At 44.1% G+C, this 12124-nt stretch overlaps 1 protein-coding gene and 1 non-coding gene across 2 annotated transcripts in view; both read left to right on the top strand.

Moving 5' to 3' along the window:
• The window catches only part of DHX8 (DEAH-box helicase 8), a 94625-nt gene that overhangs the window by 12608 nt on the left and 69893 nt on the right, over window positions 1-12124 (top strand). The window lies entirely within an intron of this gene.
• LOC114673377 (U6 spliceosomal RNA) lies at window positions 1313-1419 on the top strand. The gene has a single exon (XR_003724080.1). It is a non-coding gene; the product is annotated as a U6 spliceosomal RNA (small nuclear RNA).

Raw genomic sequence — 12124 nt, forward strand, 5'->3', positions numbered from 1 at the left:
AAACTTGCTTGAGATGGTTTTTGTAATCTACAACCAGAAGCCTTAATAACTAAGGGCTTTCAAGTTAGTGTGAGATTGCTTGATATAGAGAGACCATAAATGCCACAGACAAAACCTAATCATAACTGAAAGAAATAAATTCGAACAACAAATTGTTAAGTGAATGGAATGCAGCTAGCTAGGATCCCATGCTCTGTTCTAAGAAAACAGACAGGTCAAACAATCAGGACCAGTCCAGACATGTGTCTGGGAAGTTAAAGGAAAGAGACCCTGTCCCTCAAAACCCTCCTTACTAGTACCTGTAATTCCATCATTAGTGACTCACGTCTTCATTTACCAGGAGGTCTTCTTTGAAAATATGAATGTCTCTGGGAAGGGTAATCCAGAAAACTACTGAGGCTCACCCTACTAGGAATGTATTTACTGTTTTTCTTTTCATTCATGTCTGTTTATTGAGAACACAGAGAATGTATTTATCAAGTGACTTTCTCTCTCCTCCACTTCCCAACCCCAGCTACAAATGGGGACAGCAAGAGAGAGAAAACCTGGGGAGAACGGAAGAAGCCACACTTTGTAGAATTGCTTCAGAATTGCTGATCTCATCAACCACATGTTTAGAGAGAGAGTAGTGGCCCTTAAGGAACTGGAGAGAATGTTCTGATCTGCATCTGTCCGACATGGTAAACAGCAGGAATGACTGTAGCTGTTCTCTTTGCCAAGGACAGATCTGATCTGATTGCCTTGAGGTGAAAGTGAGGTAAGGTGGGGCAGGGATTGGCTTTTGGCTCCCAAGAGTGGTTGTTCATCAACCTTTTGCTAAGGCCGTGGTTCTCAATTTTTGCTGCATGTTAGAATCACCTGGGAAGCTTTTTAAAAAAAATCTCAGTACCCAGGCTGTACCTCAGACCAATTAAATCAGAATGTCTGGGGGTGGTTGCCAGGCATCAGAAGTTTTCAAAGACCTCCCCCGGCCAGTGTACCCATGTCCAGGAACCACTGTCCTCAGCATTTATTGTATGAGGCAACTTAGATGACACACAACAGGTGAGAACCTGGCTCCTGCCGTTCAGACGCAGGACTGAATTTTTTTTTAATTTTTAAAATTACGCAGTAAAATTTTTTCTGTTGGTGTACAGGTCTATGAATTTTTTCATAGTGAGTTTTTTATACTGCCTAAGTACAATTTTATGGTATACCATAAAATTTTATATACCATAATTTTATTTTTATAAAGTATACCCATAATTTTATGGTATACCACAAAATTAGTATAGTATACCATAAAATTTACCCTTTTAAATTATACAATTCAATGCTCACTTCAGCAGCACATATACTAAAATTGGAATGATACAGAGAAAATTAGCATGACCCCTGCTCAAAGATGACACTGCAATGTGTGAAGTGTTCCATATTAAAAATAAAATTTTTTTTAAGTGTACAACTCAGCCATATGCTGTGGTTCCCACCTGTAATCCCAGGGTTTTGAGGCTGGGTGCGGTGGCTCACGCTTGTAATCCCAGCACTTTGGGAGGCCGAGGTGGGTGGATCACCTGAGGTCAGGAGTTCAAGACCAACCTGGCCAACATAGTGAAACATCATCTCCACTAAAAATACAACAACTAGCCAGGCATGATGGTGTGCGCCTGTAATCTCAGCTACTGGGGAGCCTGAAGGGGGAGAATCACTTGAACCCAGGAGGTGGAGGTTGCAGTGAGCCAAGATTGTGCCACTGTACTCCAATCTGGGTGACACAGCAATACTCTGTCTCAAAAAAAAAAAAAAAAAAAAAAGCTGGGTGCCGTGGCTTACGCCTGTAATCCCAGCACTTTGGGAGGCTGAGGCGGGCAGATCACCTGAGGTCAGGAGTTCGAGACCAGCCTGACTAACATGGTGAAACCCCGTCTCTACTAAAAATACAAAATTAGCCGAGCATGGTGGCGCATGCCTGTAATCCCAGCTACTCAGGAGGCTAAGGCAGGATAATTGCTTGAACCAGGGAGGTGGAGGTTGCGGTGAGCCGAGATCTCGCCATTGCACTGCAGCCTAGGTAACAAGAGTGAAGCTCTGTCTCAAAAAAAATAAAATAAAATAAAAACAATCCCAGGGAGGCCTGGGCGGGAGGCTCACTTGAGGCCAGGAGTTTGAGACCAGCTTGGGCAACTCAGAGAGACCCTGTCTCTACCAAAAAAAAAAAAAAAAAAAATTAACTGGGCATGGTGGCAAGTGCCTTTAGTCCCAGCTGCTCAGGAGGCAGAGACAGGAGGATCGCTTGAGCCCAGGAGTTTGGGGTTACAGTGAACTCTGATCATGTCACTACACTGGCTAGGGTGACAGAGAAAGACCTTGTCTCTTAAAAAAAAAAAAAAAAAGGAAAAAAGTTATCAAAGTGTACAATTCTCTGTGCAGACCTAGATTTACAAGAAAAAAAAATGTAAAATTTCATGGTTTTCAGCATATTTGCAAAGTTGTGCCACCATCACCACTAATTCCAGAACATTTTTATCTCATCTCCCCAAAATACCCCAAATCCACAGTGGCTTCTCCCCATTTCCCTCTCCCCCAACTCCCTGGCAAATATGAGCCATAGAGACTCTCTCTATGACTTCGCCTATTTTTGATATGTCACATAAATGAAATCACAGAATCTGTGGCCTTTGATGTCAAGCTTATTTCACTTAGCATGCTGTTTTCAGGGTTTATCTGTGTTGTAACATGTATTAGTACTTCATTCCTTTTTATTGATGAATAATATTCCATTGTATGGATATACCACATTTCATTTATCTTTTCATCAGCTGATGGACATTTGGGTTGTTTGCACTTTTTGGCTATTGTGAATAATGTGGCTATAAACATTCTTGTACAAGTTTTTGTGTGAATGTATATTTTCATTCTCTTGGTCTTGGATACTTTTTTTTTTTTGAGACGGAATCTTGCTCTGTCGCCTAGACTGGAGTACAGTGGTGTAATCTTGGCTCCCTGCAACCTCTGCCTGCTGGGTTCAAGCAATTCTCCCGCCTTAGCCCCCCAAGTAGCTGGGATTACAGACGTGCTTCACCACGCCTGGCTACTTTTTGTATTTTTAGTAGAAACAGGGTTTTGCCATATTGGCCAGGCTGATCTCGAACTCCTGACTTCAAGTGATCTGCCTGCCTTGGCCTCCCAAAGTGCTGGGATTACAGCCATGAGCCACCAAACCCAGCCCATAAATCTTTTTATATAGGAGTGATTTCAGCTTAACATTAGGAAAAAAAATTTTTCATAAATTTATTTTCATTTGAGCTATTTTGCAATAGAATGAATGACTGGCTGCTTCACTGGGACTATTAATTCTACAAATATTTATTGAATGCCTACTATATGCCAAGCACTGTTTGCCTCCCATTTGGTGATTATTTATTTATCCTTTTATTTTTAGTTGACATGTAATAATTGTACATATTTATGGGATTCAGACTGATACTTCTTTTTTTTTGTGGTTTGAGACAGTCTTGCCTTGCCTCCCAGGCTGGAGTGCAGTGGCACAGTTACGGTTCCCTGCAGCCTTGACCTCCCAGGCTCATGCGATCCTCCCACCTCAGCCCCCTGAGTAGTTGGGACCACAGATGTGTGCCACCATGCCCAGCTAATTAAAAAAATGTTTTGTAGAGACGAGGTCTCACTATGTTGCCCGGGCTGGTCTCCAACTCCCAGGGTCAAGCAATCCTCCTGCCTTGGCCTCCCAAAGTGTTGGGATTTCAGGTGTGAGTCACTGTACATGATGATTCTTTTTTAAAAATTTATTATTTTTTTAATAGAGATGAAGTCTTGCATGTTGCCCAGGCTGGGCGAACTCCTGGCCTCAAGCAAGCTTCTTGTCTCAGTAATTGTACTGGAAGTGACCCATTACAGGCCTGAGCCACCTCACCTGGCTGTTGAACATCTTGTCATGTGCCTATCTGCCATCTTAATATTCTCTTTGATTAAGTATTTGTTTACATCTTTTGCTCATTTTTCAACTCAGTTATCTGTTTTCTTATTTAGTTATGAGAGTTCATTATAAATTCTGGTTTTTGTTTGTTTGTTTTTGTTTTGTTTTGTTTTTGAGACAGAGTTTTGCTCTTGTTGCCCAGGCTGGAGTATAATGGTGCAGCCTCGGCTCACTGCAATCTCCACCTCCTGGATTCAAGCGATTCTTCTGCCTCAGTCTCTTGAGTAGCTGGGATTACAGGCATCCACCACCATGGTCAGTTAATTTTGATATTTTTAGTAGAGACAGGGTTTTGCCATGTTGGCCAGGCTCGTCTCAAACTCCTGACCTCAGGTGATCTGCTCACCTCGGCCTCTCAGTGCTGGGATTACATGCATGAGCCACCCCGCCTGGCCTATTATAAATTCTGGATACAAATCCTGTGTTGCACATATGATTTGTAAATATTTTCTCTTAGTCTATGTTTTGGACACAATACTTTTTGTACATGTGTCTGATGAGAGAAAGGTATGGAATTAACATTTACTGAGCACCTACTATGTGCTGGACATAGTAGTGGATTGCTGGAGGAACAGGGATATAAGTAAGATAGAGTCCCTATCCTCAAGAGAGGTTTCCTGGAGGAGGGGTGAAGTTTGGACACTACTGTCTATACTACAGGCAGAAATTTTTTGTAGAGATGGGGTCTCACTATGTTATCCAGGCTGGTCTTGAGCTCTTGGGCTCAGGCGATTGTCTGAGCCACAATGAAGCAGAATAAGGAAATGCAGAGCCAAGTGGTTACAAGTAAGGACTTTGGAGTCAGTTTGTCTGGTCCTAGCTGCAGCAGTTACCACCTGTATGTCCGTGGGCAAGTTACTAAATCTCTCAGTACCTCAGTTTCTTCATTAGCAAAATTAGGGCAGTAAAAATGCCCATGGAAGGGCTGGGGGGTACTAAATGAGAGGGTGTAGGTGGCAAACAGAAACTCTCCACTAATGTTAGCTACTGTATTATCATGTATTTGTGTAGCAACATTGTTCTGTGGTAATCGGGGGAAGCTACCCTCCACCTCCCAGAGGAGGTGTCATTGGAGCTGAACCTCAAGGCCTGGAAAGACTTCCAGAAGCTGAGATGGGTGCATTGAAGAGGTGGAAGCTGCTCTTTAGAACCATATATTTTGCCCGAAACCATATATTCCTCCCCAAAGAGAGACGTTTTCTTCTTTCTTGTTCCATCCCCTCCTCTCTTCGTCCTGCGCTGTCCTCTCATCAAGTGTTTTTCTTTCTTTTCCCTGTCTCTCCTTCTCACCTGCCAGAGGCTTCTGTGGGCCTCTCTCGTGTCCTTGGCCTTATGAAGTCACCGACACCTGCGTTATGGGCTGCTGCTCTGAGGCTGCACGGTCACCTTCTTCCCCTCGATGGGGACTTTACACTCCACTCTAAACAGAAGCAGGATGCTGTCATGGAGGTTTTTCTCCCCTGCGTTCTGGTGCCCCTGTGCCAGTGCTCAGGGAATGAATTTAGTGCTGGGTCACTTCCAGTATAAATTATTGAGCAATTTTTTGTGTGGACATCAGGCCTATGTTGAAACTACAGCTCTGCCAGCTTGAGCTTGTTCCTTTAATAATTTGCTGCCAGAGAAATGGGAGTTAAATGAGCCAGGAGGCATATTTTGCATGAACTTTGGGGGTACCTCTGATAGCAGTTCAAGTAATTTGTCCAGGAAGATACTAAAGCTGTCTGAATTCTAATGTTCTGCCTGCCACACTGACCCTTCAGATCCATTTTATTAACACTGTTGGCTTTGATTTATGTTTATTTTATTGCTTTGGTTTCTCCTCTGAACTCATAACCAGAGTAGTGGTGCATGTGGAAAATGGCTGTATGAGGAATTAGGTCCCAGGTGTGCTTGTGGAAGGAAACCTAGCAGCAGCTGTGGGTTTTTCTCAGCTTTGCAGGACTGGGACGTCTTGCGGCAAAAGTGCCCCTTTCTGAGTGACTGGCCACTGTGTGTGTGCAAGGCCAGCACCATTGCTGTGTGACCTGTGCAGTTAAGCAGGACCCCATGTTTAGAAGGACCCCCTGCTTGATGTAATGCTCTGCTGTCACCATTTAAACTTTTTAATAATTTAGAAACAAGGAGTCATACTTTTTTTTTTTTTTTTGACGGAGTTTTGCTCTTGTCACCCAGGCTGGAGTGCAATGGCGCGATCTCAGCTCACTGCAACCTCCGCCTCCCGGGTTCAAGCCATTTTCCAGCCTCAGCTTCCCTAGTAGCTAGGATTACAGGCACCTGCCACCACGCCTGGCTATTTTTGTATTTTTAGTAGAGACGGGGTTTCACCATGTTGGCTGGGCTGTTCTCAAACTCCTGACTTAAAGTGATCCACCCACCTCAGCCTCACAAAGTGCTAGGATTACAGGTGTGAGCACCGTGCCTGGCCGGAGTCACACGTTTTATACTGGCCCCTGAAAATTCTGTAACCAGCCCTGAGTGTGTGCCGAGGTCCACATTCCCAGTTCTCTATGTTGAACCTAGGTAATCCGCCATGTTCATTCTGTTCTTTCTGGTGCCATCCCAAAATCCTTAAAGAGGCTATGGCAACTCTGTCCAAGTGTCTTACAGGCCCACCAGCCAAGATATCTGAAAACACATACAGATAAAAAGTTTGTTTTAAAAAAAAAAAGTCAGTTACTGCCAGGCTCAGTGGCTCATGCCTATAATCCCAGCACTTTGGAAGGCCAAGGAGGGTATAAGGAACATGGCTGTGATTTGGTCAAAGATAGGCCAAGGTAGGATGTTTACATCTTGCATAACTCAGCGAGTTTGTAGCACAGGAGTGAGCCAGGACATTGCTTGGCTCACTCGTGCCCAGAGAGAGAAAGAGTTAAGCCGCTAACCCTGAAGGCAAAGGAGAACCAGCCGTGCAGCTGCGTGTGAGAGCCATTGTACTAAGCAGCCGAGACAGGGAGGACAGTATGAGAAAGTTGTTAATGAAAGTTGCTGCTGAATAAAAATCATCTTTCACCTGCCTATGGCCCCCCGAGTATTCTTTCTGCTCATCCACCCACTCCCTTTGGACCTCAGCATAACGACTGGCATAGTCATAGACCTAACAGCGGGGAGATCACTTGAGCTCAGGAGTTTAAGACCAGCCTGTCCAAGATGGTGAAACCCCATCTCTACCAAAAAGATACAAAAATTAACTAGACGTGGTGGTGTGTGCCTGTAGTCCCAGCTACTTAGGAGGCTGGGGTGAGAGGATTGTTTGAACCTGGGAGGCAAAATTTGCAGTGAACTGAGAATGTACTACTGCACTCCAGCCTGGGCAACAGAGTCCCTGTTAACAAAAAAAAAAAAAAAAAGGAAAGAAAATAAAAAAAAGAAAGAAAGAAAGAAAGAAAAAAAAAAAAGAAAGAAAAAAATCGGTTAAGTATAGATATATTTCAAAATTCAAAAGGTAGAGAAGGCCAGCCTGGGCAACATGGAAAACCCCCCTACTCTACAAAAAATACAAAAATTAGCTGGGCATGGAGGTGTGCACTGGTAGTCCCTACTTGGGAAGCTGAGGTGGGAGGATCACCTGAGCCCAGAGATGGGGGCTGCAGTGAGCCGAGATTGTGTCATTGCACTCCAGCCTGGGTGTAGGTTAATGCTTCCCTATTATTCCCTGGTTCGTTCGTTCATTCGTTCTGTCTCTCTCTCTCTTTCTCTTTCTCTCTCTCTCTCTTTCTTTCTTTCTTTTTTAGATGGAGTTTTGCTCTTGTTGCAGGCTGGAGTGCAATGGCGCAATCTCAGCTCACTGCAGCCTCTACCTCCCGGGTTCAAGCGATTCTTCTGCCTTAGCCTCCCGAGTAGCTGGGATTACAGGCATGCACCACCATGCCCAGCTAATTTTGTATTTTTAGTAGAGACAGGGTTTCTCCAGGTTGGCCAGGCTGGTCTCAAACTCCTGACCTCAGGTGATCCGCCTGCCTCAGCCTTGCAAACTGCTGGGATTACAGGTGTGAGCCACCGTGCCCGGCCTCTTCCCTAGTTTTCTTGTTCCCTTTCTACAGAAGCAAGTACTGTTACCCATCTTTGAGCATCTTGCAGAGAGTCTATGCTTTGAATGAAATACATGTACATATCTCCATATTTATTGTTCTTTACCAGATGGTGGGATAAGTTGTACACTATTTTGAACCTTCCTCTTTTCCACCTAACTATGCATTTTGGAAAGAATTCCAAGTCATCATATAAATCTACTTCATTATTTCTTTGGTAACAGTTTCCTGTTGTTTGGATTTACCGTAATTCACTTCACAGGTCCCCTATTGATGGACACTTAGGTTATTCCCTAACCTTTCCTTCTATAAACAATGTTCTTAGAATAGGCTGGCCAGATTGAGCAAATTAAAATACAAGCTGCCCAGTTTTGAATTTGAGATTCGATTTTTTAATTTGAAATTTCAATTTTGAATTTGAAATGCAGACAACAAGGAACACAGTAGAACCCCCTTATCCATAGTTTCACTTTCTGGGATTTCAGTTACTCACGGTCAACTGAAGTCTGAAAGCATTAAATGGAAAATTCCAGAAATAAACAACTCATAATTTTTAAATTACATGCTTTTCTGACTAGTGTGATGAAATCTCACACCTTCCTACTGTGGCCTGCCTGGGACTTAAGTCACCCCTTTGTCCAGTGTCTCCATGCTGTACATGCTCTCTGCCTGTTCGTCACTTTGTAGCTGTCTGGCTTATCAGATTGACTATTTCAGTATTGCAGTGCTTGTGTTCAAATAACCCTTATTTTACTTAATAATGACCCCAAAGTGCAAGAGTAGTGATGTTGGCATATTGTTACAATTGTTCTATTTTATTATTGTTGTTGCTAATCTCTCTTACTGTTCCTAATTTAGAAATTAAACTTCATCATAGGCATGTATGGGAAAAAAAACATAGTATATAGAGGGTTTGCTACTATCTGCAGTTTCAGGCATTTACTTGGGGTCTTGGAAAGTATCCCCCCACGATAACAGGGGACTACTGTAATTCCTTAGTATAAACACATTTCATACTTATGACTCAAGAGGGTAGGATATTTGAGGAATAGTAATACTAAACAAAATGTTGCTGTTTATCTGAAATCCAAATTTAACAGAGAGACCTGTATTTTATCTGACAACCCGATCCTAGAACAAAGTCTAGTACATAGTAGGGGCTCAGTAAAAATTTATTGAGAAAGAGTGCTGTGGCTCAAAACCTTTGGGCACTTTGGGAGGCTGAAGTGGGAGAATTGCTTGAGCCTAGGAGTTTGAGACCAGCCTGGGCAACAAAGTGAGGCTCATCTCTACACAAAATTAAAAAAAAAAAATTAGCCATGTATGCTGGCATAAGCCTGTAGTCCCAGCTACTTTGGAGGCTGAGGTGGGAGGATTGCTTGAACTCAGAAGTTTGAGGCTGCAGTGAGCTGTGATTGTGCAACTGCACTCCAGCTTGGGCAACAGAGACCCTGTCTCTAGGAAAAAAAAAAAAAAATGAATGAATGAATAAATGATCCCTCTCCTGAGTGAAAGCCCATGAGGGCAGCTACTTTGTTATGTCCCCTGCGCTTTCTTCAATGCTTCTTAGGCATTTGTTCAATAACTGGACAAATGCTGTAGTGAATGTCTTCATGAACGCTTCATTTGGCCCATGAGAGAATATGTTTGTAGAATAAATTCATTTGTTTGAATGCCTGATGGATTCTGCCGAATTGCCCCTCCACAGGCCTTCAACACTTCTTAGCCAAGTTGTCCAGTTGTATTCCTGCTGTCACCTAAAGTTGTTTAACCTTTGGGGAACTTCCTCCCTGAGGCTGCCCTAAATGGGGTTCAGAAAGGAACTGAAAGTTCCAACCCCATTATACCACCCCTTTATGTCCCTTCCATCAATCCACGCCAGGAAATGAGGAATTTTAGATGCAAATGGCAGGACATAACATCTGGCCAGAGCCCCAGACTGTCTCGTCCCCAGAGGTGCTGAGAAGCCCAGTGGGCTCTGCCAGCTCCTGATGATAAATGGTTCATGTGGGATGAGCCATCCTAGAAGCTCACTCGGTTCATTGTCCACCTGCCTCCAGTCCTACAATCTGTCACCAGCACAGGACGATTTAATCATCCTAATGAGGCTGTCACTGACAGCATGCTCCACCACTTTCCAAGTGAAAGTCAGTTCTCCCTCTTCCCCCAGCCAATCTAAGCACATGTGGTCTCTGTTTGCCAACCACAGAGATGTGGGTGGAGGAGCAGCTGAGGTTACACGGAGCAGCGGGGACACAGGGTTCAGCCTTTTGGACTAGGAATTGAGAAGCTTGGATCCGGGTCCCTATTTCACCACTTCCTGTATTAGCTTGATAACCTTGGACAAGTTACTTAACCTCCCTGAGCATCAGTTTCCTCTGTACATTGTCCAGTTTACAGCATGGATACACTGGACAAAGGGGTGACTTAAATCCCAGGCAGGACACAGCGAGAAGGTGTGAGATTTCATCACACTATTCAGAACAGACGTAATTTAAAAATTACGAGTTATTTCTGGAATTTTCCATTTATTTTACTACATTTATTTCTGTAGTAAAATGGGGCTAATAGCCCTGAACTATTATCTCATGGGTTCATCATGAAATTAAATCAATAACTTAAAGGGGAAAAGGATGTATAAATTATGAAGCATTCTATAAATATAAAATACTTTGAGGCTGAGTATGGATGGCAGACGGTCTTAATCAGCTTCCAAGCTATTGCTATTATTATTTGTACTAGTGTGGCTTCAAAATTTCTATCCAGTAGGGCATAAAGGGTGACAACATGTAGGGTAGGAGGGGGGCTTGCCCTTTACAAAAGATTGGGGAACAGTCAGTATCAATAGCACCCATCAATGTCAGGGGGCAGGGCTGGCTTATTACAGGACAGGGGGAAGCCTCTCTAAATCATCTTTTGGTGACCCCACTGTCTCTTCCCAGGACTAGGCATTGGGGTCCTGCCCTACTGGGGTCCTCTTTATGTAGAAGCCTCTCTCGAAGCTGTTCATGGAAACAGAAGATACAAACCCCATTAGCTTCTGAAAACCTGCTATTCTAAGGAGGCAGCTGTCCAACCTAATTTAAGATGGGGCTTCTCCTACATTCTCTTGCACTTTAAGAAGCCAGTTTCTCAGCACCCTTGGGGAAGGGAGAGCCTTCCCAGAAGTGGCTGGGAAGCAGAGGAAGTGCTGAGCCCTAGGGCGAGGGAGGGTGGGTCATTCTCAATCAGTGAATGTTGAAGAGAAGGCCCTGACCCACCCCGTTCTGCCTGCCAGCTCTGGGGTGTGACTCTGAACTCTTTTTTCCCTCTAAAGTAAATGGAAAAGTGGCAATTCACAGTTGTGTGTGTGTGTGTGTGTGTGAGAGAGAGAGAGAGAGAGAGAGACATGCAAAAGGCATCAGTGACCTGGCCTAGAGGGGCCCCTTTCTGGGAGTACTACTGTGTTTTATCATTGTGTGAAACGCCAGCAAGCTGCAAATTAAGAATAACTTTCAACATGTCCTTTCAGTGTAAATTACCCCCAAAAGCATCATGTTGCACCTTTACAGGGTGGCTGCTGGCTGCCCCGTGGAGATGCCTTTGCCAGTTGTTGGCCCTCACACCCAGAGGTGGAAAATACACAAGACTGGCAATGGGTTTGTCTAGGCTGCTTAGGGGGTGGGAGGAATTCCCTAAGTGGAGAAAACAAACAGACCTAACAAAAGCAGATCAAAACCCAGCTTATCGCACATGGGGGCAGAAAAAAAATCAGAGCTCTAACAAAGCAGGGAAGTGAGAGGCCATGTTTGGCTGCTGGAAAAATTTAGTGTACCTATTACAGCACGTGCCTGGGTGCCTCGACTCTCTCCAGAAAGGGAAAGGTAATGCACCCAGCAGAGGAAGCTTCTGTAGTTTGGAGAGGGATGACTGGCTCCCAGCATGGCAGGCAGTAGCACACCAGTGTCTCCTCACCAGCACTCTCACTTCCCCGGGAGTTTGGGATTAGGGAACTGTTCTGTTCCTTTCAGAGCCCTGTCCCAGGCACAGAAACTAGGTAAGTAGAAGGAAGTGAAAGCTTTCCTCCTCCCCAGTGCCCCCAGATCCTCCTGTCCAGCTACAGTTTGAAAGTTTGGGGACCTGG

The sequence above is a fragment of the Macaca mulatta genome, chromosome 16, assembly GCF_049350105.2.
Source record: "Macaca mulatta isolate MMU2019108-1 chromosome 16, T2T-MMU8v2.0, whole genome shotgun sequence".
In the NCBI taxonomy this organism is placed as follows: Eukaryota; Metazoa; Chordata; class Mammalia; order Primates; family Cercopithecidae; genus Macaca; species Macaca mulatta.